The sequence below is a fragment of the Equus caballus genome, chromosome 8 (genome assembly GCF_041296265.1).
Source record: "Equus caballus isolate H_3958 breed thoroughbred chromosome 8, TB-T2T, whole genome shotgun sequence".
Classification (NCBI taxonomy): Eukaryota; Metazoa; Chordata; class Mammalia; order Perissodactyla; family Equidae; genus Equus; species Equus caballus.
This window is the reverse complement of record NC_091691.1, coordinates 48,699,168-48,714,115: the sequence shown is the minus strand read 5'-3', so window position 1 is coordinate 48,714,115 and position 14,948 is coordinate 48,699,168. Positions and strand designations below refer to the sequence as shown.

General features: G+C 35.6%; 1 protein-coding gene across 14 annotated transcripts in view; it reads left to right on the top strand.

The window, feature by feature from the left end:
* Positions 1-14,948, top strand: part of GREB1L (GREB1 like retinoic acid receptor coactivator) — a 242,418-nt gene that overhangs the window by 100,993 nt on the left and 126,477 nt on the right. For 9 of the 14 annotated variants that reach the window (XR_011420953.1, XM_023647520.2, XM_070220750.1 and 6 more), the window contains one exon: positions 13,341-13,448. The exons of 4 other annotated variants lie outside the window; for them this stretch is intronic. The gene's annotated coding sequence lies outside the window, so the exon portion shown is untranslated. Of the gene's footprint in view, positions 1-12,280; positions 12,306-13,340; positions 13,449-14,948 lie in introns of those variants that run through there. One more of the 14 variants, XM_070220747.1, reaches the window with a different exon arrangement.

Sequence of the window (14,948 nt, the reverse complement as noted above, 5' to 3'; positions counted from 1 at the left end):
GCACATTTTCATTCTTAATCCTACTGACCTCTCTTATCTGTTGAAACTGTTGACTACCTCCCATTTCTCCTAGCTCTCTTGTCCCTTGGCTTTCACAACCCTGTTGGTTCCTGGTTTCCTTCCTACTTCTTCTATGGCTCCTTCTCCATCTGCTTTGTTGGGTTTTCCTCTTCCTTTGCTTGACTCTCAAGTGATAGTGTTTCTCAGACTTCCCTCCTTGACCCTCTTACTCCACACTTTCTCCACTAAGGCAATCCCTAGGTAATCTCACCAGTATTGATATCAACTCTCTCTGTGGCAGCTGTCTGTCTCCAGGGTCTGTTTGTTCAGTCCCCACTCCTGAGCTCGAGTCCTGAATTTCTAACTGCCTACTGAGAGGGCTTCTCATGTCTGTTCCTTCCATCCTTGGTTATGTGCAGTTCCTATCACCTCTTCCTACACTCTTGCAGAAACCTTTTATCTGATCTCTAATCCAACTTTCACACTGTCACCAGAGTTTCCTTCTATTTTTTAAAAATTTGATTGTTAATTGCTTTTTTGAAAACTTCTATTGGCTATCCCGTGTTTCTGGGATTAAATTCAAATTCCTAATCTGGCATATAAAGTTCCTTACAGAGTGGATCCAACCTACTTTCGTATTCTCTTCTCTTCCACTCAATGCCCCCCAACAATGAACTTTCAGTATTTCTAAAATAAACCATGCCTTTGACATTCTGACCTATTGGCCTGTGAGATCATCCCAACTCTATTTGATAAATCCCTACTTTATCCTTTAAAGTCCCCTAAATGTCATCTCTTCTCTGATATTTTCTTCTTTTCTCCACACAGTATTGCTACATTCTCTGTGCTTTTATAGTACTTTGTTCCTACTTCTAGTGAACATTTACACATGTGCAGATCTGTCTTCACCTCTAGATTAGGATCTCTTTGAGATTAGAGACTGCCTTTACCGTCCTTCCTAGCACAGTTCATAGTACCTTATAGGGGAATAAATAAAAATAATTAAATTAGGAAATAGGAATAGCTTTTACTCTAATAATAATAATTTTTGTTTTGGACATATTGAGTTGACATATTGAGGCTAAGTGGTGAGCAGCAACTCAGAAAAGACTTTACAGCCAAAGATGTAGATGTAGGAATCACCAACAAAGATAATAATAAACAACTGATTGGACCCCATTTATTTCAAGCATGGGCTAAAGAAACGTAGAACATCTGTAGGAAGTAGGGGAAGGGTTGATAATGGGAATTTGGGGTACAAAGGGAGAAAATCCATAAACATCCTTATTGGAAAAAAACCCATATTTGACACTTCTGCCTGGGGTCTTCTCCCCTCTAACAAAAGTATGCAGCCCTTCCACTAATTTGAAGTCCAAAATCCAGAAAAAGAATGGCTCAAAAGATATTTCTTCTTTTTCTTCTAGAATCAGAAGCTACCGAATTAAAATTTTCATTCTCCTGGCTACTTCAAACCCACCTTGTTCATTCTCCTCCTCCTCCTTTCCTGTTTTTGTAGGGTATGTGTGTGTGTTTCTGCCCCTTTTGCAAAAGTAAGAGAGTGGGTAGGGTGGAAATATCTGTTTTGTTCCCCTCACAAAATCATCAATAAACTGAAAAAGCTTAAGAATTTTTTTTTTAAATGGAAAAATAATATCTTTGCAGATTCAATGCATTTAGATAGAATTTTTTTCTCTACCTCTCCCCTTGTATTCCACTCCTTTGCTTTCTTAGTGCCTCTAGGAAATATAACACTGGCTAATGTAGATTATTTAATTAAACAAATAAAGTGAGTTCTGTGTTTCCAGATAACTACTTAACATTTTAAAAATTGATGAATTTAATTATATAAAAGTTAAGACTGTCTGCATTGAAAAATAACAACAAACACTATAAGCAAAGTCAAAAAGCAAAATGGCAACTGGGGGAAATGTTGCAACTCTTATCATACATAAAGGACAAAATTCCTTAATACATAAAAAGCTCCTACAAATCAAAAATAAAACCAACAACCAAATATAAAAATGGATAAAGTTTGGAAATTTCACAGAAGAAAATTCAAGGACTTTTAAACATTTGAAAAGATATTCATTTTCATTCATAATAAGAGAAGTGCAGATTAAAACTACGTTAAGATATCATTTTTAATCTGTCAGATTGATGAAGATCCAAAAATAGATAATATCCTATGTTGTTGAAGGTATGGGATACATACATTGCTAATGGGAGTGTGAATTGGTTCAACTCTTAGTTCAACCCTCACTTAGTGCCTCACTATCAGGGATTCCCTCCAACTCAGCTTTTCTGTGCTCTTGGCGTTTTAACTACTTGATGTAGACAGACTTTAGAGAAACTGAACTATGATTGAAAATATTTCTGATGTGTGGAAGAAATGAAATCTGCTTTGTGTCTGCTAAAACAAAACAAAACAAAAGCAAGGCAGTTGGCAATATTTAACAAAATTAATGCATATATCCTTTGACCCAGTAATTTCACTTCTAGGAATTTATCCAAGTGCTAAAATTAGTGTGTATTAGTTACTGCAGGGTTGGTTATTCCACTATCTTTAGTAATGACAAAGATTGGAAACTAAGTGTCCATCATTAAGGGACTAGTTTAAAATAATCATGGTATATACATGCCAGGGAATTCTCCGAAGCCACAAAAAAGAATGAGGAAGTATGTGCCTAAATAGAAAGATCTCTAAGATATTTTTTAACTTAAAAAAGCAAGGTCCAAAAGAGTGAATGTGTTTAACTTATCTTTATTTATATATGTATTTTAAAAATCTAAAGTATCTCTTTCCAAAAAAAAAATAATGAAAGTGGTTCCCTGTGAGAGGAGACTGTGGAATAAATACTTTTTACTATACATTGTTTTCTACTGCTAGATTTTTAATCAGGTAACCATATTATCTACTCAAATTAAAAGGAAGAATTTTTTTTCATCCTTAAAATAGAAATCTTCTATTTTAAACACCTACAGAGGCACAGTTTCCCTATTGATTCAATATAGCTTGTGATACCATTGAAAATGTTTGTGATATCATTGTTTCTTAAGTGCCAGCTGTATGCCTATAACTCTGCTAGGTGATGTGGGAGTTATAAAGAGAAAGATAAACGTGAGCAAAGCAAGAAAAGGATTAAGGCTGTGGAGCCGGCCCCGTGGCCGAGTGCTTAAGTTCCCACGCTCCGCTTTGGCGGCCCAGGGTTTCACCGGTTAAGATCCTGGCTGCTGACATGGCACTGCTCATCAGGCCATGCTGAGGCGGTGTCCAACATAGCATAGCCAGAGGCACTCACAAGTGCAATATACAACTATGTACCGCTGGGGGGCTTACGGGAGAAGAAGAAGAAGAAAAAAAAAAAAAGATTGGCAACAGATGGTAGCTCAGGTGCCAATCTTTAAACAAAAAGAAAAAAGGATTAAGGCTGAAAAGTCAAGTGAGGGAATGGGATGGAGAACTTGAACAAAGGCACAGAGACAGATATGGGCTTATTTGTGGGGAACAGCAATAAAATTAAATTGATAGAAGCAGGTGTTTCATATTGGAGTATGATGAGAGGTAAGTTTGAATAGACACGGAAGGATAATTAATGAAAGGGTTTTTTTTAACACTAAGTTGTGAAATTTGTTTTTCATCTTAGGGGTTATCAATTTGGGACTACTTCCTATATCATCATGGAAAATTTCTTTCAAAGTTCCACATGAGCAACTACTATAAATAAACTCAACAAGTTCATTATCTCATGATAGTAAAAATATCTGAAGGGATATTAAAAACAAATTATATTTATTTATAATCTTTACTATGCACATGTTCATAAACTGTATTTGTCACTGTACATTTTCCTATAACAAACCTACAAAAGTGTTGCCTTAAGAAGTATTGCCTGTCAATTAAGAAAGTCAGTGTTTTGCAGCTGTCAAATGTCAACGTCCATAACGATAGTGGTAATGATGATGATAAAAGCATATAGGGCTTACTTGTTGGCAGCATGCGTAAAATTTTAAAGTAACTTCTTTATTGTAGAAAACTGGAAAATAAAGGTAAGCATAAAGGAAAAAAAGTACATCCTATCATCATGTCACCCACTATTTTGTGATTTATATCACACTGTTTGGATTTCTCTCTATCTTACGAGGTTATTTATGTATTTTTTCCTTATAGAAGTGGGACTGTATTGTTTTATAATATATTTTCCACTTCATATATTATGAATAAATTTCTGTGTCAAAAATATACTTCTTACGTCTTCATAATGTTCCACTTATGGGTGGTTTTGTGAGGGTTAAATGAGATAGTGCATGTGAGGTACACAGTAGGTGCTCAATAAATGGTGGTGGTTATTTCTGTTACTATAATGTGCTTACCTCTTTCCCTGTTGAGGGAATGAGTATTAGGTTATTCCCAGGGGTTGGGGTGTTAATGTTTTACTTTATTATTTCATAGTAGGCATTAACTATTTTCATCAGCTAGAAACATTTTTCTCAGCTGATTGTTCTTTCTTTTTATTTGTTTTACATGTTAAATGTGCGGAAGTTTTGTATTTTTACTAGTCAAATCTGTCAGTCTTATCCTTTGTAATTTCTAGGCCTAGAAAGCTAAATTCTCACTATGATACCATAATGAATCTTGATACGTGATAAATATCAGCATAATAAATATTTAATTCTGTTTCCTCTTAGTTTTTATATGGTTTGATGGGGGCAGGCATGTAAATGTATTAGGTATAGATATTTAAATTTAATCTTTTCTTCTCTCTAGAATTTATCACTTTTTAAATTGTTGATCATTATTTCAGTATCATTAAATGAATAATTTCTCCTTCCCTTTATTGTTTTACAATGCCTCAACTGTCATATAATAATTCTTATAGATTATAAAGTCTTTTGGGACTGTAGCCAATGAGCTTCTCATTCTTGTGCCAGCCCTATATTTTAAATTATTAAATTATTCAAACAATGTTTTTGAGGACCTACTATGTAGGAGGGTACCACAGTAGGTGCTGTGATTTCAATAATAGGCCAAAGCAGAAAAACGTAGTCCCTGCCTTCGTGTAGCTTAGAATTTAACAGGGAAGACACACATTAATCAAAAATGAGGTAATAGGAAGGAGATGAATAGGTTCTGTGGGAGCTTTAGCAAAGTGTTGAGGTGTCAGGGAAGCAGTGCTTGAGTTGAGATCTAAAGGATGAATGGGATTTCACTAAGACAAAGTAAAAGACAGGATAGGTGGTATTACAGGCAGAGGGAACATACATGTTTAAAAGTTGGTCAGTGTTGCTGGAGCACACTGTTTAGGAAGAGAACAGTGCAAGATAAAGCTGGAGAGATGAGTAGGGATATTTACAATGTTGATTTTTATCCTCAGAGCAATATAAAACCACAAAGGGCTTTAGCAAAGAGTTGACATGATTATATTTTCACTGTACTGCAGAGAAGTGATTGGAGGGATTGCCAGAGAGGAGGCAAGGAGAGCAATTAGGCAAGTTGGTGCTGGCTCTCGGCAGGAGGCCTTGGTTCCTACTCGTGAGGGCCTCTCCGCAGAGCTGCTTGAGTGTCCTTACAGCATGGTGGCTGCTTTCCCTTAGAGCAAGAGATCCAAGAGGTTGAGACACAAACTGCAATATCTTTTATGACTTTGGAAGTCTCACATTGTCACTTGTTCAATATGTTATTTTATTATTTATTTATTTATGTATTTTGTGGGGAAGATTCAAAGGAGCTAACATCCTTTGCCAATCCTCCTCTTTTTTTTGTTGTTTTTTTTTTTTGCTTGAGAAAGATTGTCCCTGAGCTAACATCTGTGCCAGTCTTCCTCCACTTTGTATGTGGGATGCCTCCACAGCATGGGTGATGAATGGAGTAGGTCTGCACTCAGGATCCAAACCCACGAACCTGGGCCACCAAAGCGGAGTGTGCAGAACTTTAACCACTTGACCGTGGGGCCAGTCCCTCAATATTTTTATCCCACAAGTCAGCCCTGATTCAATGTGGGAAGGGATTACACAGAAGGTGAGAATCAGTGGAGCCGTCTTGAAAGATGGCTACCACAGACTAAACCCTGTGGAACTGCAACATTACAGTGCTGGGTAGTGTATTATGGGAGTGCAAAGGAAATTGAGAAGCAGCTTAGGGAAGGAGGAAAACTAGAAAAGTCGTGAGATGAAATCAGCAGAAGGAAAGAAAGTTTCAAGAAATCTACCAAGGGGCTGGCCCTGTGGCACAGTGGTTAAGTTCGGCATGTTCTGCTTCAGCAGCCGGGGTTCATGGGTTCAGATCCTGGTCACGGACTTACACCAATCATCAGCCATGCTGTGCTGGTGACTCACATATAAAGTGGAGGAAGATTGGCAACAGACGTTAGCTCAGGGCTAATCTTCCTCAGCCAAAAAAAAAAAAAAAATCTACCAGGACAATGTTAGATGAGAACTGAAAAATGTTCATTGGATTTGGTGACACGAATTTAAAGGCCAAAAGTTCTGTCTTCATAATTTAACATTTATTTTGACTCATCTCCTCTTACAACCTTTTTTGAAGAAATTTTCTTCCATCTTTTCTTTGATAGTCTTCCTTATGAATTTATGGATGTTTTCATAATGTTCCCCCAAAATTCTACTGTTATTTGCAATTAAAAAATGATGTTATCACATATTCATCATTAAGGTGATTCCTAGGTATTATTTTTGTTGTTCCTATTGTGAATAGAATTTCTTCTCTGCCCCCATTTCCACCATACTGTTTTTAATCTGGAAATGTATTACCTTCATCCCCTATTTTATGGATAAGGAAACAGGCCCAGAGAAGACAAGTGACCTGGCTAGGATACAGTGTAGGACGGTTGGGAACTGATCTTGCACATCCAAATGTTATTGTGCTACATTAATAGGAAATCAAGTTGCTTACCCAGTCAAATCTTGTTAAAATTAATACTTCCTTAAGTATCCCTTTCTTTGTATCAGATTTCAAAGTAGTCACATGCATTTTGTAGCACATCTCTAGTTTTTAGCTTTGTCATTTTGAAATATATTGTCATGACTTGAGAAACTGCTTCTCATCTCTATTCAATTCTCCCAAGACCCACTTCCTACCAGATAGGAACTATTTCTTCTTTGAGGTCCACATAGACCTAACAACCTATTGCGCTGAATAAATATTTAATGAAGATTGAATATTTCCTCTGTGGTGGGTCAATTACTCTTGTTGATTCTCTGAGGAAAGCTTTTTAAAAAAAAATCCATGTAGTAAGTTAAGAAATTTGTTTTCCTGAATATTGTTACTAGTACCAAAGTTTGTTTCAGTGATATAAAAATTTATGTCTTAGATTTTTTCAGTTGTCTATTTTTCCTGGTTTATATGTGCAGTTTGAATTTTTATGTTATCTCAAGTACAAATCTGGGATTCATTGACCTGGTAGGATGCAATAAAGTCATTTGCTATGAGGTTTGGTTTTTCTAGAATTTAGGATATTTGAGCTCTGAAAGTGAAAAATATTTGCTAATGAGGTGTAAGGATATTAGTGGTGCTTTTTTTTGGGGGGGGGGGGTGAGGAAGATTGGCCCTGAGCTAACATCTGTGTCAGTCTTCCTCTATTTTGTATGTGGGATGCCACCACAGCATGGCTTAATGAGTGGTGTGTAGGTCTTTGCCCGGGATCTGAACCTGCAAACCCCGGGCTGCTGAAGCAGAGCATGTGAACTTAACCACCATGCCACCGGGCCAGCCCCTTAGTGGTGCATTCTTTAATTGAAGAAATAGAATTTTTATTCATAAGTATCTCCCAAAACATAAATAATTCTTTCCTTTTAATTGACAAAAAATTGTATTTCTTGTATTTTTAGCTGTCATATATTTAATTTTATTCTTTTAAACTTTTCTTAACTGATAATAGGTTTAAATGAAATATGCTTATATTTGCCTGTGGAGTCTCTAAATTCATGAAGTCAGCAAAATAGCTTGAAAGTTTTCAACATGTAAAACTGGAATCACTATAGTGGAATCATTTAGTGCAGATTGTTAGTGTGGCATTCAGATGGAATTTAGCAGACTCAATTAGAAAAACAAACCCTCATTTAAACAAAAACAGAAAACAATGAGCAAGTAGGGGAAAGGGTGCGTATATTTTTCATCCTCTTTCTACACTAGGAAACGTGAACATAATTTTGAAATAGAGAATTCATGCCTAGTGACAAAATATCCTCCATTTTTAAGGAATAACTCCACTGTGTTTCACATTTGATAACGTCTGGGCCCTAAATTTCTATTTGAATAATTGTTGACATTGTTTGTTATTTTACTAGAGGAAAATTGTGTGAGTGTGTGTGATGACAGTTATAATACATATTTGATAACAAGGGTCAAATAAATCAGTTGGGTCATAATGGTCTGATATCCGTTTTTAAGGTCTTTTTGACCCAGGAGTCTGTGACCTGTGAAATTTCCACTTTTTTAGATTTGTTAGGATATTTTACAATGCAAGGATTTAAATATAGATGAACACTACTGCAGGAAGTTGGCTGATAAGGCCCAAAATGTAAAAAATATCAAGGTATAAACTGGAAAAAGTTTTTCTGACAACAATTAACACATGTGAGAAGAGAGAGGCTAAAGTTAAGGAAGTTTCTTTTTTCCTCCAATTTATAGCAAAGATAACCTGAAATTTAACCTGGTATTTTCAGTGTCTGATTACTCAGCGGCATTCCAGTTTGTGAAAGCATTGCCAAGAAAATGTACCCAAATCTTGAGTTACAGACCGTTCTTGCTTGTGACTGGAAGGGGCATATGAGTTGTTTGGAAGGTATTGCAGATTCGAAGCTGCCGAAATGAAGGTGGGGACTTGGGGGAGGGTGCGAGTGAGGGAGGGGAAGTTTCCTAGACATTACAGCTCTGTCCAGAGGCCAAATGGGAGATAAATCACCGCTGGCCACCTCTCTTATTATTGAAATGGTTCAGCCCTGGGGTTTAACTGAAGGACTTACAGGGTTTTGAAGTGCAAATAGGATGGTGAAGGGTAAACCCTTTTAGGGTTTCATTTTGATGGATTTTTTTCCTGTGTGGATTTCTGGCACTGACTGTGATCTGGAAGAGGCCCTTAAAAAAAGAAAAGTTTTGTTTTGTTTTTGATCAATCAGGCAGTAAGAACTTTCCACAGGGGTGTACTTTTCCTGCATGCCTATCGATCCTATTGTGTTTAAAAGCAGGTCGTTTAATTGGGTCTTTTTTTGAGCCTTCTGCAATGGAGCTGTCATTTCAAGGTCACATCTTTCTCTTGGTATTAATGCCAAAGTTTGAGAGTGTTGAATGATGTGGTACTTTTGGATTTATAGTTTGGGAGGATTACTTAAGGTCAGTGTGTGTTAAACAAAGTTGTTTAGTCAGAGATCAAACCCATATTAGAACAAACCCTTTATATATTGATAACTATAATTATTTAATCTTTTTTCCATTGAGTTATATAATTGTATATATTCATTTAATTATTTTGTATGCATTCATTTTGCCAGCATTAAAATAAAACCCAGAAAATTCTGAAATTGTGAAATATCTATGCTATCTTATTTACACAGGAGATAAAATATCTTTTTAAATTTACGTTTTTTTAGTAGAATGAGGATGAGAGGAGTCCTTAGTGACCCCAAAGAAAAATAATTGTAACTTAAAGGCTTTTTGTGCAAAAATTTTAAATAAAAATGAAAACATTTGAATTAAAGAAATGTCATTGTAAATGCTTATGTTTCTTTCTTAGAAATATGGTTGACAGACTTTTTTTGAGTTTGAGCTCTTTGTTTTGGATTTAACACAGATATTGCATCATTTACCCTTGTGAAAATGCTAATGTATTTCACTGCAGCAGAGATTTTCTTCAGTCTTGCTTGATATCTGTTATAAAATGGGTTGTTAATCTCCATAATTGACATTGATCATACAATGTTCTTAATTGACATCCAAATCATTGTTTTTTGTTCTTCAAAAATTTCCCTTTACTGTATTTATCTGAAGGTTAAAGTTAAAATTAAATGTAGAGTTTAAATTTACCTATTGCTGCATGAAGATTTTAAATAAGATGATTAAAAAAATAAAAACAAAAATCCCTAGATGGCATCAAGCAGAGTCGCCTGCCTCTACAGTGTCCCTCTCATTAGTTTGTTGCTGGGAGATGTTAATATGACCTTTCCTTTGTTAAAAAAGAGATCTGTAGTCCTTCCCAGAATCCTCTTGTTAACTGTCTTTTTAACCCAAGTTTGAGGTGATCTCAACAGTGAATTGTGAGCTTTTTTTATGAGCTACACATATTGTTGACATGGTGTCAGAGGTTGCTTTTTAATTTCTAATGTGTTTTTGATTTTCAAAGCATGCATATGCCTTTCACAGCAGTAGAAGAGTCAGCATTTCTGAGTCCAGATATTGTATTATGCAAACAAGCCGGGTCAGGCTTAAGAATGCTGCATGATAAGACTTAGATTTACTGAAACACACATGTGAATGAATTTCCCTTTGAATATTGTTGAGGAAAAGAAGATAATTGAGAAAGACTTTTTTCCCAAGAACTTCTCTTGCCTCTTGGCAAGTGAATTGCCCCAATATAAAAGCGTTGGGGGAGAAAAGTGAGCCACAGACTGAAAAGGCAATCCACAAATAATCACTCTTTTCTGCCTTTGATTGTGTCAGAGTTTTTTGTGTGTGTGGCAATTGTTTTCTTTTTCGCTTAGAAGAGGTTTATGGTCTAATGTCTGTCAAGTCAGCCCTTGTCTTAAGGTTGCAGTTGTATTTCTCTCTGCAGTTCCTAGAGGTGATGTTATCTTTTGTTCACTCAGCAGTGTGGTGGCTCCTGAGAGCATCTGTCACTTTAGGCATTACAAGATGGATGGGTCTCCAGTGAACTGCTGGTTGAAGCAAATGGTGAAAATAAGAAAAGACAAGGGGTTTCAGGGTCTGCAGAGCGGACAGACAACAAGGAAATACTGTTAGAAATCAAGAGTAAGCTGAGCAATAGAGAAAGAGAGAGCAAAGATGGATCATATGTCATTTTATAAACATCTTGGAAATCAAAGTCTTTTGGTGGCTACCGTGATCTGAGGGGGACATCTGCATCATGGTAAACAGTTCTGTGCTTTGGATTTGCAAAATGTGCTTGGACATTAAAAGACGTCTGAAAAAAGTGTTGGGAAATTACAATGGTATAGGATGTTTTGTGTGAGGATTTTGCTGTTTGGAGAATTAGTCTTTTAAATGTTGTAAAGATTTAAAAAATTTTTAATCTTTAAATTTATATTTTATTTTCTTTTTTATCTCCTTTCCTTTTTCTTCCTGTTCTTGGAAACATTTGAGCAACTGTAGATATTAAAATGTTTGAAAAGTTTTAACCACATAATAAATAACATCCCTTGCTTATGAAGCTTCTTTGGCATTTTTACAGGAGAATTCTGAAAATTCTATGCTCATGCCTTAGGGAGGCTGGGGGCAGATTTTAAGATATTTTAAGTAACTTTCCACTTAATTTGATGGGCTCTTTCATGAAAGAAATATAATTGTTATTGATCTGTCAGAACAAGGTGGAGATTTTGTATTATATTTAGAAATTCATTTTATTGGTGAAAGTTAGAATTTGTAAATCCCAGCTGATAGAAAGTCCCTCCTGTGGAAGGGAAGGACTAGGCAGGAGCTTGACCAGGGAGTAAGAAAGGAGAAGGGGTTGGGGGTCGGGGGGCGATGTGGTTGAAAAAATGATTTTGTCAAAGTTTTTGGCATTCGTCTATGAAAAAACCTAGTGAAAGGCAAAGAAATTAAGATGATTAGAAGCTTTAAGCTATACAAATGGTAGAGTATCTTCCTTTTCTATGGGTGTAAATAATAGATGAAAGAGTAAGAGTGACAACAAAGGATCAGGTCGTTTAAGAGAATGTGTGCAGCCTGAATAGGGGTCTATGGCCCAGGGCCAAAGGTCTTAGCTTTGAGTGTAATTAGAAGAAAATACAAAAATGTCATTACTAGCAGGTGAAGTGTGCAGCACGTGGCCAAAAATTAGCAATTTTAGACTCTGAAGCTATTGGAATTGGATTACTGACCTTTTTTAAAAATCGTTAAGGTCCTTGTGGAGTCATATAGTTTCATTGGCAGTAATGCAGTTTGACCTTGTTGACCATATGGGGTAATCTTGGGTTTGGACGTAGGGAGCAAGACTCCTGACTTACAAAAAGATGTCTATTTGTGTGTAGGTGGGTGGGAAATACGTGAGTTTGAAAATCTAGGTCTTGCATTTTTAACTGTTCTTGTGCCTGAAGACATTCTTCTGACAGCAAGAGAGGTAAGATAAAGATTTTTATTTCAAAATCTAAAATGGTTCTTTCTCTCTTTCAAGTTGGCATAAAAGGAGAGTAAAATAAAAACTGTTGTTAGAAAACGCAAGTTAATATTACTTTAAATATTTTAATGCTATAAATATGCGTTTTGAAGTTAGTACATTCTTAGGAAACAAAAGAGGTTTTGTTTTCTTTTTTAGACACGGTAACAAAGGAATAGAAACACTTCTAAATTATGTATAAAAATCAATGACAAATAGTTTTTATTTCAGTCGCTGCTTTATGACTATATTTCATATTTTTCCGTGTAATATTTATATTGACCATAATCTACTTAGAGGAAAGAATACTATGCACACTGTAATTTTCAGCCAGTTATATGTAATTATAATAATTATTACATAATTATGCATATTTATATATTTTTATTTATATATTTTATATATAATAATATAAATACTATCTCATTTCTTCTAGAAATACACTACTCAAAAGAGTAAGAGACAGTAGCTCTTTTTCTTCTTGGAAATTATTAAAGCATTAGTTTCAAAAAATAGAAAAATAATTTCAATCAATATTAGTTATGTCTTAAATTTTTTATAATTTTTTGATGAGATAAATTTTAGCCAAGCAACAGAGATTATCAAACTCAAACTCCTTAGAGTAAGAAAGTTACCTTTCACTGATTTCATTCCTAAAAATGAAAATAATCTGTGGGCTTTTAGCATTATAGTAACACCTGTCAAAAATGCAGACTTGACAGATTTATTCAGCTTACAATTAGAGGGGGAAATCCTAAGAACAACAGAATTTGTTTTTGAGAATATATAATTAGCAGTGATTGTTTAGGAGTATTTAAGAAGGAGGAATATCTATATCTGCCAGTTAGGATGGAGTTGTGTAAGACTTTGATAATTTATTTCTAATTGTAATTTTTGTAGAATTGTAAATATTCAGATTATTGTATTGTAGAATATAATGCATTTGGAAATTAATTCATGTCTTTACGTATATATTTTTTATTTTTTATGTTTTTGCAGGTGCACAAAAGCTTTAAACAAGTAAAATCTAGGCAGCAGGCTCCCTGAAGTGTTGACAGCCCAACTTAATCATGAACGTGATTCAAAAATGTTAATAAATAAACTAAGGTATTGTACAATTGCAATATGTCCCCTCCCCAATTTTTCAAGATCAAATTTGTTTTAGGAAGTTATATTAGGAATTTAAATAAAGAGAACTATATTGGGTCCTTAACCTGATTAAGCAACTATTTCTATGAGCTCCGCTCCTTCCTTTCCTCCCCTCCTCGCTTTCCACTCCCCTCCCCCATCCTCTCCACCAAAAAAAACCCAACAAACAACTTATTCAGCAGTAAGTTTTTTTTCCTACACCAGCCTCTGTGTTAGATTTCTTATATACCTAAATTAAGATAATAAGAATTCAGTTCTTGCTTCCCCTTTGTTGATTGTGGTTTTATCTTTCAAATTTTCTAATAACGGAGACATTAGATTATGGCCTCTGCAGAAAAACCCAAACGGCATCTAGTCACTGCATATATTTGAAATTTTCATCATATAGCACTATCCTGACATGTATTTTTAAAATCTCTATAAAAGGTTTTTTTCCCTATGTTTTGAAGGCTTTTAATTTAGAAAAGGAAAAAAATGTTTTCCCCTATGTCAAAGAAAATTAAAAGTTTGCTTAGAATTACAAATTTAGGGATACTGTTTTAGGCACCTCCTGTCTCTCAGGGAATAACCGAAGACCATCTCTCTCCTTTTGGAAGTTACAACGTGCTTAAATAGCCTGGCATTTCCAAGGGAGGCCAAAGATCTTTTCCTCTTTTATGACCCGTCGTATCCTTTTGAGGCCAAAAAGAACAAGAGGGTCATTGCCACTTCAGCCTGGTCCCTGTTTGTTCCTTCATAGTGACCACGCAGTTCCTGAAACCTAGTATTGGCTTAACATTTGGGCCTGGAACATCTGGAAAATGGTCAGAGAGGGAGTGGAGGAGAGAGCAGAGAGGGAGGACTGTTGCGTTTTGTTACACCAGGTGCTAGGAGGAAGCAGCATTCGCCTTTTTGATATGGGAGGCAAATTCTGTGGACCCTGGAGTTAGGCTTCAACAATTGAAGAGGTCAAAGGACAGCTGAGTGGGGTCACTGAGACACCATGGGGTGTATTTTGTTACTTAGTAAAAGGAGCAGCCTCCTAAAACCTTAAAGGATTCTCTTGAAAATCTGTGTTGTGAAAAGGTTTTATGAGTCTCATGGCAAAAACTCCTGATTTATCTAGGGAATGCTTGCTTTTGTCTAATGGCGGGATAATCCTTCCCAAATGTTGGCAACTACTATAAGGGTCAATATAGGTCTGAAAAACAGCTAGGGTTTGAAGTGTATTTTGCTTTCCAAAATGTTTATCATTTTAATGTTTGTCTCTCAGTGAAGAATTTTGCGCTCTTGAAATATCACCTTTTCTTTCCTTGGAGCAGAAAGTGGGGGAGAGAGAGAGGGGTATGGAATAAGCCTACATTAATTTAAAAATTATTCTTACAAGCTTTTGACTGACCCACAAACAGGATATTATAAACCTTTAGAAACACCAAAACTTGTTAACTCTAAAAAGTTATTTTTGAATTTATTTTTACA